The sequence below is a fragment of the Eurosta solidaginis genome, chromosome 4 (assembly GCF_040869045.1).
Source record: "Eurosta solidaginis isolate ZX-2024a chromosome 4, ASM4086904v1, whole genome shotgun sequence".
Taxonomy (NCBI): domain Eukaryota; kingdom Metazoa; phylum Arthropoda; class Insecta; order Diptera; family Tephritidae; genus Eurosta; species Eurosta solidaginis.
In genome coordinates, this window is record NC_090322.1 from 54644716 (window position 1) to 54660578 (window position 15863).

The following is a 15863-nucleotide window of genomic DNA, read 5'->3' on the forward strand; positions in this document are numbered from 1 at the left end:
CACCAGAAGGAGTTACTATTGCTTCTACACCTATGCTATTGTTTCCTACACCGATGAGCTTTGTAATAAAATAAACAGCTATCTCCCCAATCTCTCCAGTTTTGTCGCCTCGCGAAACCTGATATTGTAACCAACCAAATCATCGGTGATCTTATTTAAAACATGGCCGCGCCAAATGTCGACCATATGACATTACCCTACCGACTGTCTTACACCTTAAAATTTTGGGTGTGACTTTCATCAGGATCTACATTTTGGTGAGCACGCAGCCGCAATTGTTCCGAGAATTCAGAGCCGTACCAAAATCCTCAAATCCCTCGCTGGCAGTACCTGGGGAAAGGATAAAGAAACGCTCATGACAACGCACAAAGCAATTAGCCAGCCTATTAAGTGCTATGCGTCACCCATATGGTCGCCAAGCCTAAAAATTACCCACTGGAAGAAGCTACAGGCCTGCCAAAATACTCCTCTCAGAATTGCCACGGGCTGTCTTCTTATGTCCCCAGAACACCATCTGCATAATGAGGCGAGAATACTCCCCATCAGGGAGAGAAATGAGATGCTGACCAAACAGTTCCTGTTGAATACCCAGAAACCTGAGCATCCCAACAGACATCTGACTGGCCAACCAGCACCGCCTAGGGGCCTAAGAAGTCATCTCCGTAAGCATTTTGAGGAAATACGGCTCCTGAGAACCCAGCCGTATGAAGCGAAAAAACACAAGCAGGTCCTTGGTGAACTCCATAAACAAGCGTCGGACCTTTATGCTAGGAATTGCCCGGTGAATCCAGTACTCAAAGCAAAGTATCCAAACCTCGCGGAAGAGGAACGCATACTCCCCAGAGAAAAGCGAGTCACTCTAGCTCAACTTCGTTCTGGATACTGTAACATGTTAAACTCTTACCTATCCAGAATCAACCCCGACATACAAAATGTATGCCCCGCTTGCAATGTGTCCCCACATGACACCAACTTTTGAAAGCTTATGTGTGATGATGCATCATCACCACCCAAAGAACTATTAGACTGATCTTCGCAATTTTCCTCTAGTATAGTAGATGGTCTGAGAAGTCTCACCATTTTCAAAGGTGAAGTTTGTAAAGTGGTATCGCCCACTATTGTGGAGTCCCACATTTTAGATGGCGCTTCAATATCTTCTAGGAGTGTTACATCAATACTTTTTAAAGGAGTTTCATTATCCAATTGATGTTCCTCCTGTACGCATAAGTCATGCAATAGACGTTGCAGTGATTGTGCTTCTTCATCTATTTCTTGTAGTTCTAAGATTATATTATTAAATTTATACCACGCAATCTTATCAACTTTCAATATGTTGTATATTCACTTACCTTGTTTACAAGGGATTTTAAAATAGTTTCCATCGGCGCTGCGCTTTTTAGCATCTTCTTTAACCATATCCTTGTTCTCGCTATATATGTACTTAAATAGTGTGCTGTCAGGATCGGATGCTGTTTTATCACACATTTTTTCCAAAGCCATAAAACTTTCATCAGACGTACGTTGCTACACGAGGAGCTGCGGGTGCTTCTAGCAAAGCTTGTAGATCCTCCTCTAAATCCAAGCTAAAGCGTTGGCAAGATACCGGCTCTTTAGCAGGCATTGTAGCCTTTCTAAATGTGTTCGTGAATCGAGAAAAAAATGTTGAAGATATTCTTTGTATTAATTTTTAATAATAGGTATATATTACCATGCTAAGGTATTTATCTTTTTAAAAGTAAAGTTATAAAGTTCTACAAGCTAGTAGCTACTTTTTAGTCAAAAATTTGGAAAAATTTCAAATTCTTATATAGTAAGCCAATTTACTCTACAGTATTTAAAACATCCATCTCCATGCCCACTCGAATGGCTCATCATAAACAAGCATACAATTTTAATGATATATTTATAAGCATTTACCGTTGCATGACAAGTAATTTCTTGACTTTTGCACGCCAAGCTTTATTTGTTTGAAATTTTTCCAATCCAGACATTTGTATTCAGGAAAATTGAAAAAGAGCAACAAACATCCAAGTTATATTTTGTTGAACCACAGCAGACAAGGCGCGGTAATCTTCCAGGGTTTTCGTTACGAAATATCTTTTCCAGATAAGCTTATACCACTTGAGCACGCTACGTTGTGTTATTATTTTATCCAATAGTTTCTTAATGGTTGTCCCATCATTTGAAATTGTGGCCTTACCAGTGGAATCAAAAATATGCTTGTCCATATTCCGTGAACCCAATGTAGTGCGTACAGCGTCCACAATTGAATGCGAGGTATTGATGTTGGATATGATGAATATTTTTTACATAAAAACTCATGTACCCAATACAAGTTCAGGCATACCGCCGATAACACACCTTTTAAACGACGTTGTGTGTCCAAATCACTTAGCGGTTTTTCTTCTATGATTTGTAGCAATTCTTCAACAAACGTTGGATCATGTATGGGATGCGACCAAAGTGGACCGCCCATCTATATTTGGGAATATAAGAAACAATTTGGTGTGAACAATTGGTGTCAGTTAACCCTCTGAAAAATCGACTGACGCGCCTTTTTGAACGGACATAACCGTTTAAACGGTTAAGCACCAATTAAGTAAGAAGGAAATAATTTGATTTATTCGAGTTTAAATACTTAAGTGGGATAGTTGAAACTTACATGATGTTTATCACCGCAATGCGCACAATTTGTATTAACATTTGGTCCAGTTGGTATACCGAATTATACTTCCGCATTGCCTTTATCTGAGATCTTGCTTTTTACAATACCCATAGGCTGTAGCGTATAGGTATCACAACCAGTGCATTGAAATACCATTCATTGTTTGCTGTGTTCATAATATAAAGATATGGTAAGTAATTGGATTGTGGTAAAAGGCCAAAATGCTGTATACCAACCTCATGCTATATTTACACTTCGCTTGACTACTATGCATACGCACAAATACGCGTATATAAAAATTGGCAGAAATGCTCAAAAGTGGCTCAATATATTTTCCATAACGATTAGAGTGCGTTTCAATGCAATGCAATAGTATACGCAATCCCATCTCATGGCAGCATTTCATACGCAAAGGCACAGAACTATATTTGGCATTGCAGGCTTCAGGCGTATTGCCTGCCAGCACAGCCATATCATTCGCAGTTACAAGTAATGAACCCCCACTCGTCAGTGATTGTATAGCGCCATCCAGAAAGCGATTCGGACAACCATAAGGATTTAGGTCTATAACATCGAAACGCTTCTCATATGAAGTTGAAAGGTACATGAGAGTCCTATTGCGAATTTTATTATTGATTATTACAGTTAAATCACTAGCTATTGATTCGTATATCAAACCTACATTGCATCCCCTTCGCTTGGCACAATTAAATGTTCCACTCCATTGTGTCGCATATTCACGCTAATGGAATCTACTGCCACCTTAGATAGATCATTGGCAACAATTTCACGCACGCCTGCTACTTCTTTTGCATAACTTATGCTACGTAAACCTGTTGCAGCAAGCGCTTACAATATTCGCAGTCCATCGTCGTATTTTACACCACCAGCCGTGTATGGTTTCTTGTCATTAGCATTGCTTGCTTTCCTTTGTATTTTGTGGATTTTTATGGGCCGCCGCTTCCCGCTTTCTTATCAACCGCTTTGAGTATACATTAAGTACTGAAATACTTAAATTACGATTAAATTCTTGTACTGGATTGTAGAATACGGCCCCGCCGGCAATAATTTCTGTAGTGCTTTCTTTGATCACATGTTCGGGTGCTTTGTCGTTCGTAGCGATCTGTTAATTCATACAATTTAGGGCGATTTTGTTAATAACGAGAAACATATATTTACCTTATTTTCAGATATTTCCTCAACTTCCATTTTGGCTTTAAACTGCTGTGCATCCAAGTTTTTGTTATCAGCTGTTCGGTGGTGGCATACGCTGGCTGCTGCTTTCGTTGAACAGTGAATCGTGGAAACTGTTTCAAAAGAGGAAATATTTAAGCATTACAGATGCACAACACTGTTTTTTTTATAAATCAACGATGATAGCCAGCCTTGGGAGGTTGTGCTGCTGCTATCGTGGCCTTGCATTACCCGGTTGCTCTTGTGGTATATACCTTGGTATAAATGGATGTGGCGTCATTGCCCCACCTGGTCCAGTTGTTGCGGACCACGAACAACAACCACCACGACCTACACTGTTTGGGTTCACTTTGCTGCTGCAAACACACCTCCGTCACAATAATTAATGGAGACCATGGAGGGGTATCTCAACAAGAGAGGCTATTTTATTGCACACATAGCCGTTTTTTTACACCGAATTTTCTAATTTTTTTTTCAATTTTGGATAATAAATCTTAATGGTAACAAGAATTTTTTTCTTGTATGTATGTGGAAATCAAAATTTACTATTCTGCATTAGAATTGCTCACGATTATTTATACTATGCAATTACATATTTCACTTTCTTTATAAACATGCACACATTGATATGAGTTTTTTTTGCTAAAACACACTTTAGTAGACCAAAAAATATTAAAGAATGCGTATATTAATTTCTGCAAAATGTAAATCACACAAATGGAAAAAATTTTCCACTTTTCTGCAGAATTAGAAATGGCGGATTTTTTGCACGCAAAAATGACGTATTTTGCTATCCCTATGAAAATAATAGGTGCGAGAGAGCACGATACATTGTGGGAAAGCAAAATTTGTCAGCATGCTATTTCATTTGCACAATTTTTCATTCCCAATCGTCACCCCTGTCAAAAATTCGCGTGGCTGTGTGCGTTTTTGGTCACACGATTTTTGCAGGGTAGCAGGACGAGTGGCATCCAAGAATTTAGCAGCTGTTGTTAATTTTGTATTTACATGCTAACCAATCAGCTGTATTTATACGTATACGAGCAAATCCGCAAAAAAATATAACAAAATAAAATGGGTGAAACACGGACAGACACAAATACTTCGGAGAACTTCGAAACGAATGCAGAAATATTCTGTATACCTGATGCAGAAGAATTGGAATCATATTATGCTATGTTGGAGAAAGGCACAATGCCGGAATTGCTATGGTAATTTCCGGGATGCCATCCATTAGTTACGGAACCAACTGACACAACTGCCAAAGTTGAAACTACAACACCAGCTAATGCGGAAACAGAGTACGAGTACACAAAAATTAAATTATTAATAAGTGATCTACTTGTTTATATTTCCCTTTAGACCGGCAGCAAAAACGACTTTGATTTTAGCGACGATGTGGCACAAACACAAATGCGTGTTAGAAATCAAAATACAACTCCGAAATCAACAAAAAAGAAGGCGGCTAATTTCGCTGGCGTTATGGAAGTGTTAAAAAAGAAAAATGCAGAGTCTTCATGAAGTGTAGATCGTTAATATCATCAACTCTCTAAACGATTTTGATCGTAGCGTAGGAAGTCATGGTAAAAGTCTAGAACAGAAGTCGATTGCTAATACGCGTCCAAAAATATCGGGAGAGGTATCAAAAGACGCATATTGACTCCGACAATAATCGGAGGACGGAAAAGAAAAATAGTATCTTTGCCCGGAAACTTTTGCAGTTGAAGTTGGCAATATTCATGTGGTTGTTGTAAAGTTGTTGTGCACTGAAAAAATGTTTGCGCACAATGAAAATTTTGCACAGATTTAATTTTGATACCACCATATTGGTGGACCGGCCGCGGTAATTTTTTATACGCTCGACCGAAGGCCGTCAACGCAAAACAGCGGTTTTTAGTTAATATCTTTTGAACGACTCAAAATTTTCGTTTTCCGTTTTCGGGTTGCTGAACCTGGCACCAAAACGCGTCTTTTGACACACCTCTCGATACTTTTGGCGGTGTATTAAGAGTGTCATGCTATATAGAATTACCAACGTTTCGGAGCAATGAACAGATTCTTCAATTTTTACAATATCCTGTAAATAATAATTTTGAATTAATACAAATAGTTTTAAAAGAAATCCTACGACAGAACAGCTGTCAGTTGCCTCATAAAAAATTGCTTTCCGTTGGAACTCTGGAAATAGCTTTTACTACAGTGGACTTACCGTGTCCAATCGTACCAATATGGATTGTTGCCTGACACGAAATTACCTCTGGCGATAATGTGGTCAAATTGTCGATATCCTGTAAATAATAGTTTTGTATTAACTCATTATATTAAAGCAATATATTTAATATAAATTATATAAAGCAATATAACATATTTAACGCAGCAAATTTCGATGCATCAATAATGAAATGATGTTAGATTTCCCAGAAAATGGCTAAACAAAAAAATGAATGAATGAATGTGTAGCGATATGGGAAAAGTTTTCCACGCACTTACCAAGGTATTAAGATCCTGATTTTGCAAGTTTTTATTAACACCTATTTGGTATTTTCTTAGTTTTATAATTATTAAATTAAATACAAATAGACCCAGGCCTGTCTCTGCTCAAAATTTACTTGTCAATAAAAATGGCGGCTTCGCAGACTTTTTATCGTGCGCAGCTGACATATTTCACCATCTCTATGAATATAGTAGGTGCGAGAGAGCACGATACATTGTGGCAAAGCTAAAGTTGTCAACATGCTATTTCATTTGGAGAATTTTTCATTCCAAATCGTCACCCCTGTCAAAAATTCGTGTGGCTGTGTGCGTTTTTGGTCACACGATTTTTGCAGGGTAGGTGCGTTCATATAACAGCGTGTGTAAATGGATATAATTTTACACCTTATAAGTTTATATGCTTTCATGAGTCCCCCTAATAAATTGTTGTGCGAATTGACAGCTATCAAAAATTTACTCAAATAATCTATTACATCAGAATGAACTGAAAAATTATCATACAACAGGAGCGGTCCATTGCTCTGGCTCACGATCAACCCTCATTGGAACGATCTGGATCAACTTAATGAGAGCTGGTAGCACTAATATAAAACAACCCTACAAGACGGAGGTAACCAGTTCACCCACACATTCAAAGCTTTTTTCGCTCTCCACTAACACATCGACGTTTCATGCTGTCATCGAAATGACAGTTCATTAATTATTCCGGAAAAATTGAAACGCAAAAAAAATATAAATTGTTTACAACGAAAAATATCTTGTGCTTTTAGTTGTGACATGTGACGGAAATTAAAAATTTTGTTGCAGAGAACACCTTTTTGCGTTGGCGACCTTCGCCCAAAATAACATTAAGTTAATTTGAGTTGTGACATGTGACGGAAATTAAGAATATTGCTGCAGAGACCATCTTTTTGCGTTGGCGGCCTTCGCCCAAAATATTATTAAGGGTAAAGTTTTACAAGACGGTACACCACCTAATTTAAAAATATCAAATAATAATAAAAACGGAGCTCGAAGCGCGCCTTTTGATTCCACGTTTGATAATTTTTGATAAAAATTGCACCGTCTTTTAAATCGTTACCATATTAAGTTGTATAGAATCGACGGGATGGCCTACAAGGTTTTATGTCAACTAAATCGCTGCCGATATGGTCGGGCTAGTACCTTAATGGTTCCCGGAACGTACCCGATCTGCATCCGGCAAAGGACCACCAAAGTCCATAACGGGGAGTTTCCTTATCGCTACAACAACAACAACATTATTTACTTTCTGATTTTCATTCACACGTATGTGCATTTTTAAATAATAAAAAAAATGTTATATTATTCTAATAGATAGCATCTCCGCCGGGTTGCGATTCAGCTCAGAATATGCCAAAATCAAAGGAAATCTACAAAAACAAGGTACTTTACAAGCAACATGCTTTGGAATACGGTACCAAACTGGTTGGATTTATTTCCCTAAAAAAGGCTGGAACTACGCATCTTGGTTTGCCAGTATTTGCTTCGGTAATTTATATTGATTTGTAGTGATTAAAAATTGCAATAGTAGATAATGTAATGTGAATTAAAATTGAATAGGTAGCCGGAGCAAAAAAGGCAACTGATCGGCCTGCAACTGTTATTTATGTGGTGCCACCGGGAGCTGCTGCTGCTATCCTAGAAGCATTAGAAGCAGAAATGTCTTTGATTTTTTGCATCACCAAAGTTGTGCCATAACATGATAGGGTTCGCGTTAAGCACGCTCTCTTAAGGCAAAAAAAATCGCGTCTAGTCAAGCCCGATTGTCCAGGAATCATCGCACCAGAAAGGGTAAGTAAATTGGCTACCATATTAAATATATAAGCAACATGTATGAATTTTTTAGTGATAATTTGTCATGCTTTTGTTGATAATCAACTGAAGAATGCAAATACGACAGAGTTCGAAGTTCATGTGAAAACCAATTAATTTTTTTAATTAGCATTTGGAGAGAAAAATACATATGTATGTATGCATAGAACTGCATAGAAGGGGAGGAAAAATGAATTATTATCAGTAGATTTGCAAGATTTTTGTCATTTCCCCTGCATCGCAGTTGTCATTACATTGCGTTAAGAGAGGACATCAACACCTTACTACCCACAGCCAGTTAAAATTATTGTAAATTTTGCTCTTTTCATCACTGTTTCAAAACGTGGAAAGTTATATATCGAGCATTCCATGGAGAATGGTGCATTTTAGCAGACTTTCGCATTGCCGGCATTATTAATATTCAATCCCTAGAAGGTTTAATGTAGTCATATCAATAGTTCCCGAGATGGTGGGACTAGTACCACAATGGTGCTTGTTACCCGAACGTAGATAGATAGATCATTTATTGAGGATTGCACAGTGACTTGCACATCTCCTTCACAGCACCTCATCCTAGCCGACTTCCTTGATGAACCCCAGCAGTGTTCTTTGCTTGAGGGATTAAATGTGGGAATGCTCTGGCCATGGTGAGCCCATAAACTTAGCCCTACGTCTTGAAATTGCGCCGCAATCTAGAAGGATATGGTCCACCGTCTGCTGATCCATCACAAAATCGGTATGTGTTGTTCGATACTATACCCAGCTTTTGCATGTGACTTTTCAGTCTACAGTGTCTTGTAAGAATAGCCGTTGGGGTTCTTAGGTTATCTTTTTGAGAGGCCTATTAATGCCCTATATCGAGTTGTCCTGTAACCCCCTAACAGTAACTTAGATTGACTCAGGCCTGGCATATTGCGCCAGTGTTCTTCCCTATTTCCCTTTCTTCTACTAATAGATGCCCCTGTGGGCCAACTGGCAGGAACGGCTCGGGATCGATGGGTCATGCAGTTGCTGCCTCTCTTACCGTGTTGTCCGCCTGTTGTTGTTGTAGTAGCAGTGCTTCGCCCCATCCAATAGGTGCGACCGATCACAAATTGTCATCAATGTCCTCTAACGGGAGTCCAAAGAAACTTTGTGTTTCAACAGGGGTGGGCCATAATGAGAGGAGTGTTAGAGGCGTTGGTTGCACAATACAGTTAAAGAGATGGTTGGTGACATGTGGGGACACATTACAAGCAGGACAATGTTTTGTATGTCGGGGTTGATTGTGGATAGGTAAGAGTTTAACCTGTTACGTTATCCAGCTCGAAGTTGGGCTAGAGTGACTACTCTCGTTTCCCTAGGGAGAGTGCGTTCCTCCTCTGCTAGTTTTGTTCTTTGAGTACAGGAATCACCGGCATAGAGGTCCGACGCCTGTTTGTGGAGTTCACTGAAGACATGCTTGTGTTTTTTAGCTTCAAACGGCTGTGTTCTCAGGTGCCGTATTTCCTCATAATGTAATGAGGCCGTTAACAACAAGAGCCACAAAAGATCAAAAAAAGTTACGAGGACGCTGGATTTTGGAATCTAGCCCAGAGCAACCTGTCCGATGCAACCATCCCTTGCACGTGAAACACTGACAAGAGTATTTATTTTTTTAATTTAATTTATTTATTATTACGGCTGTTTAGGCCCAAAACTTAAACTACTAAGTACAATTCATTGTTATAATCACTTATTTCTATTGAATATGCTGTTGGAATGCCATGTGATTCCGATCAGCATATTTACTAGCGTGACAGAGGGACGAGTCTGGGAGCCACTCATTAAAGGAAGGTTGGAAAGAACGCGTTTCCAATCCTCCAGTGCTCCCAGCTTAAGGCAACAAAATTTGGAACTTATATTTTTCAATTATATGTGTATTTTAAGCTTTCGGAATGTATTAGTCTCCGATCAATGAAGCTAAACATGTCTTTGGATGTTGGAAATTGAAAATAAGTGTATCCAATCACCCCTCAACTTTGTTTAGTAAAGACGCTGTCGGAATGCATGAAGATACCGATTAGCACAGCTCAACATATAATGGGAGGTTGAAAAGGACGTGTTTCCAATCCCCCTTGCTCCAACTTTTATTTGGCCTTATTTTCGTTAATTTTGTTACACATTATATAATTTTATTGTTATATTTATGCTGTCGGAATGCGAATGATTCCGATCAGCAACAGTAAATACCAGCTGGAAATACCGAATTCCAGCGAAATTAGTTGTTGGAACTGTCTGGAGTTACAGGTGGCGACCGATTTTCTTTTCCTTAGGGCCGGATGCATTGTATTTTGCTGCTACCATTATTACCATTCCCTTTTCGCGCTCCAGTATCGGTATATCATGTAAAAAAATAAAAGAAAAAAAAACTATCTTATTGGAAGGGTTTTACAATGCTCCAATAAACTTTTTTTAAAAGTATTGAAGTTATTACTACTTTTTATGTGATTAGGAAGTTCATTGAAATATTTCAGGCCCTTATATATATGACCGTCCTAAAAAGATTCTTTTCCGGCAAACGCAGCAAACCCATTTCTCAGTACTGGCGTCAGGAGAAGGACCCGGATTGGGGTCGATACCTTCCCGGAAGAGGAGAGTATGGCGCAGACCCGCTGCAAGGATCTGCTGGGGGGTTGACAATTTGTGGGGGAGACGCAACAAATTAAACATGGAGTCCGCCTGCTCATTGCCCTCCACTCCCCTGTGGCCTAGGACCCAGGCCAACAGTACTACGTTGTGTGCTCCTAATTGATTCAGCTTTTCTACGCACTGAAGGACAAGTGCTGACTTTATTTCGAACGTCGCAAGTGCCTTTAGTGGAACCTGACTGCCTGACTGAGTATGGCAATTGTTTCTTTGGGGTATCAGCGCTGAAGGTTCAGCTGAGCGCACTAACTTATGGCGAATACTTCCGCTCGAAAATGCTCGGATGTGCTTTTAGAGTTACTGATATTTTGGTTCTGGGTCCGAAAACTCTGGCTCCAATCCCCTCTGGCGTTTTCGAGCCATCTATGTACCTTCCGATTTTGAGCCTAGTAATACATTGCACCCGCCTATACCTATACAGCCGTACCAAGAGACGGAGCAGCCCATTACATATTGGCACAACCGGAGCACTGCTGGACATCCATCCTATATGAAAGCTATGCATTCAAAAGTGTTTGTACCAGTGGCTGGTGCACACCGAACTGGACCAATGTATGCTATATTGAGGCCTTCACAAATACCAAGCTATGTTTATGTAAATAATGTTACTGCTAATGTCAATTTGTACGGTTGAGCACATACAGTACCTACGTTTATACAAGGTGGAACACCACACTACCTACATGGCGATGTAGCCACCGATCAGGTTGTTGTAAGAGATTAATTAAAATATGTTATTCATAAACACTGATTCTTATATTTTTATTATCATTAAACTGTAGACTAGACTCATGACGGGTATTCTTACTGGATACTGCCTTCTGGCGTCACATGCCTTTAAATTAGGCTTGGTCAGTGATAGCAGATGTAGGAAGTGCGAGTTGGAGGAGGAAACGATCGATTTCATTCTGTGCTCGTGCCCTGCGCTTGCCGGGCTAAGACTCCAGCTGACAGATGTCAGATCTAGAAGCAGCAAGTGGCTTAAGTTCTAGGAAGCCGCTAACCCGCTGGAGCCATGAGAAGCGTGGGTGCACTTTGGGTGTCCCAAGACAAGTTCCGTACCTGCTCCGAATAATTTGATAGATAGATAGATTAGATAGGGATCTGTTCTAGGTCCAACTCTTTGGAATGCGGTGTATGGCGGGGTGCTACAAAACCACCTTCCCGGAGGCACGGAAATTGTCGGCTATGCAGATGATATTGTCGTAGTAGCAGTGGCCAAGAAACTTGATCTGCTCCAAGCATTATGTAATGACGCCATGGGAAGAATAGAGGAATGGTTGACGAACACGGGGCTGGAGATGGCTAGCAATAAGACAGAAGTGGTTCTGATGAGCTCAAAGCGGACTGTGGATGAGTTGGTCCTAACCATAGGAGATTTTCAAATAAATTCAAAGCCCTCCTTGAAATATCTAGGAGTAATCATTGACTCAAAACTAACTTTTAGGGAGCACTTCAGGGCGGTGGGGGACAAAGTTTCTAGAGTTAGTGGAACCCTAACGCGAATAATGCCTAACATCGGCGGCCCAAGCGAAGCTACCCGTCAGCGATTATCCAACGTAACCAGCTCTATAATATTATATGCAGCACCAGTATGGCACAGATCTAAAATGGTCCACCAAAAAGATATACTAGCAGCCTACCGCATTACTGCTATACGAATAGCATGTGCTGTTCCGACGACGCGATCCATGTTTTATCCAGGAAAATCCCAGTAGATCTACTCTCAGGTGAAATGGCCGATCTGTATGGCATTGGATTCAGCCGACCATCTGAAGATGCTAAGAGAACCGTAAGGTCACGAACAATAGTTAGGTGGCAAGAACGGCGGGAAGATTCGAGAAAAGAGCGCTGAACCTTCATGCTAGTCCGGAATATAGCGGAATGGTACGAGCGAAAACACGGCAAACTAAATTACCATCTCACACAGATATTGAGCGGGCACGGTGGCTTGAAGGAATATCTACATAAGCGTGGGATAGAGGAGGATCCTTTCTGTCCAAGCTGTCCGTCCGAATTGGAAGGCGCAGAACATGTAATATTTCACTGCCCTCGTTTTCACGGCGAAAGACTGTCTGTAAACAGAGTTTTTGGAGAGGAACCTTCCATTAGGAATTTAGTTCCACGAATTTGCGGACAAATAGATTGTTGGATTGCTGTGAGCAAGATGGCCTTTATAGTAATGACGAAATTGATGATGCATGCCGAAAGGGAGCGTAGAGAAATGCGCATACGAAGTAGTGGCGACTAAATCGCCTTTGAAGTTACTTTACCAGGTCCTGATTCTAGTTATCTGAAATTTCTCTTGTGCCTTTGGAAAAGAGCTATGTGTGGAGCCCTATTTATGGAACACTTTTCGGCTTATATTAAAAACTTTTAATCTATTCTTACTGATATGAGTTTCTTTTTCATTCTAGGTAATTTGATTTTGACGATGTGAGGATAGAAATATCCCAAATATTCCAGCTGTGGCTGTAAGAACATACATTTGCTCAAATTAGAAGAAAACTGCACTGTTGAGCACATCCAGTATCTACGTTTATACAAGGAGGAACACCACACTACTTTCACGGGGATGTAGCCACCGATCACGTTGTTGTAAGAGCTTATTTTAAATATGTTATTCATAAACACTGATTCTAATATTTTGTTTTGGTTTTTACTTTAGAGTCAACCTGTTATATAAGCGATGTCAGCTATGCCTGTAACTTAAGCGCCTTCAGATGTAATAGTTACCGCGGACGCGGTCACAGGAGTAGTTCACTACGTGGGGATTACACTAATCAAGGATTTTCAATATCGGAAGGATTTCCAGCACTATAACACACCAACAATATGTGCAATCACCCGAATAAATTGTACAACAAACGTTAACACCACATCATCAGCCAGCAACAACAACAACAAACGCAACAAGTTGAAACTTCTAAACAATTAATGACTAGTGAACCACCAACATATCCGCACTATGCGCAAACATCAACACCAACATGTGTCGCCTACTTTGCAACACGGTGAAGATGGCCAAGGCCATTCTGATTCTAATACTGATAAAGGCGAACCATTGGCAAATTTAAAAACTCAAACAGACCACGAAAAATGTTGATGATGGTATTAATTCTAGTACGGATAGTAAAGAATTTAAACCTAGGAAAAAAGCTAAACTTGATAAAAACTTAACCGAAGATGACAATGTTTCTAATTCTAATACTAAGGAAGATGAACCTTTGATAAATATGAAGCTTAAAACAGAGTTATCAAAAAATGACGATGATGATAATGATGTTGATGCAAAGTCCAATGTTGAAAATGATGAAAATTATGAAACAGAATCTGAAAATAGTATGAGTGTGGATTATAACCTGAAGCAAAACTGTCATATCCTGTACGGCCAGAATTAGATGTTAAGAAAAGAGCCTACATAAAGAGGCTCAGTATATTTATGGAAAATGCCCAATGTATGTATTTCAATTAAATTCAGCACATTGTTGGAAAAAGCATCTAAACTTTATGCATCGTGTAGAGAAACCAGAACATTTACAATTTAAATATAACGAACGTGGTGCAAAATGTAAATTTTGTGTTATTCAAGCAGCTACACCAAGCTTCAACAAATTATTGGACCATGAGATTTCTCATATGCCTAATAGTCATTATTTAAAATGTAAATTATGCGATTGGAAGACGAAAATACATTCAAGTATGAATTTTTATTTACGTGTACAACACGCTGAAACAATTGATGTAACAACGAAAAGTTTAGAATTGAATGTTTGTCCATATTGTAATCACAATGGTATTTACGCAAACACTTAATACATCTTTTCTATGTTTAGAATGTGGTGAATAATTTAGAACAAATACAAGTTTACGTGTACACCACAAGATTTGAACGGAAATATCTTGAGTGTATGGTTACACCTATGTGGCATCTACAAGATATTTATAATTACTAGTATGGAATGAATCCGGATATGGAAGAAAACGGAGGTGACGAATCACCATGCTTCTTTGGATTCTGGTGATACTCCTGACATGCTTCCTAATTTCCCTACGTCTGATGTTACTATACCTACCAAACTAATATGACTGCAAACTGATGAGCAACACTACCAGCGCAGGAAAAATAAGAACTTCAAAACAAGGTTTCGGAAAGGGCACGACTATGAATAGACGTTAATGTATTTATATAGTTTATAAATATAAAAATTCACATATGTAAAGTTCGCTAGAGTAATAAGGCAATAATTTAAATTCTAAAAAAACATTGTATATATGAATAATTTATAATTAAATATTATCTGAACATAAAGGACGCGTTTCATTCATAGAAAAAGCGATTTGACAGAAGGTAACCGATACGGGTAACCGATAGACCAGTTACCCGTATTGTTGTTGTTGCATATGTTTTGGTTAGCGATAACGAAAACATAACTGATGAAGTAACTTAAAAATGTAAATAACATCGAGCGAGAAGGAATGTCGAAAACACAATAGGTAAGAGCGAGAAAGAGAGTCACACATACACTATTTTGAGAGAGCACATGCGTTACCTTTTTCACGACAGCAATGTAAAAGTCATTAAGACGATAATTGGTGAACAAGTTATTGATGACGATTAAGTAATCGATTAGGGAACGGGTATCTGTCTTGTAGGGAACTGTTTTGTTAAAATAAGAAGAAGAAACGTACTCAAAAATTGAAGATACTCATAGAATTACTAAAATTTAAATAGTTTCGCACGTAAACAAACTACTTTCCTTACATTTTCTTTAAGTTGTTACTTTCCGTGTTTGTTATGGCGAAATCTTGTATGTATACACACATGTACACATTTCAGTGCTACCATGGCTCAACTATATGGTTGGCTCAGCTCATCAGCTGATTTAATTTTTTTTTCATTTCAGTGGAGTAGGGATTGTCAGAAGGAGATGGCAAACTGAAATCAACACATTGACAACATTTTCTTACTACACACAAAAGCTGTTAAGTTTTATGTTTCCATTCCATT

General features: G+C 39.0%; 1 long non-coding RNA gene and 1 pseudogene across 1 annotated transcript; one reads left to right on the forward strand and one right to left on the reverse strand.

Moving 5' to 3' along the window:
* Positions 1 to 946: 946 nt before the first annotated feature.
* LOC137249770 (tRNA (guanine(26)-N(2))-dimethyltransferase-like) lies at positions 947 to 6510 on the reverse strand (annotated as a pseudogene).
* Positions 6511 to 6957: 447 nt separating this feature from the next.
* Positions 6958 to 15164, forward strand: LOC137249790 (uncharacterized). Its single transcript, XR_010952545.1, has 5 exons — positions 6958 to 7299; positions 7688 to 7861; positions 7934 to 8164; positions 13270 to 13450; positions 13521 to 15164. It is a non-coding gene; the product is annotated as an uncharacterized lncRNA (long non-coding RNA).
* Positions 15165 to 15863: the final 699 nt, after the last annotated feature.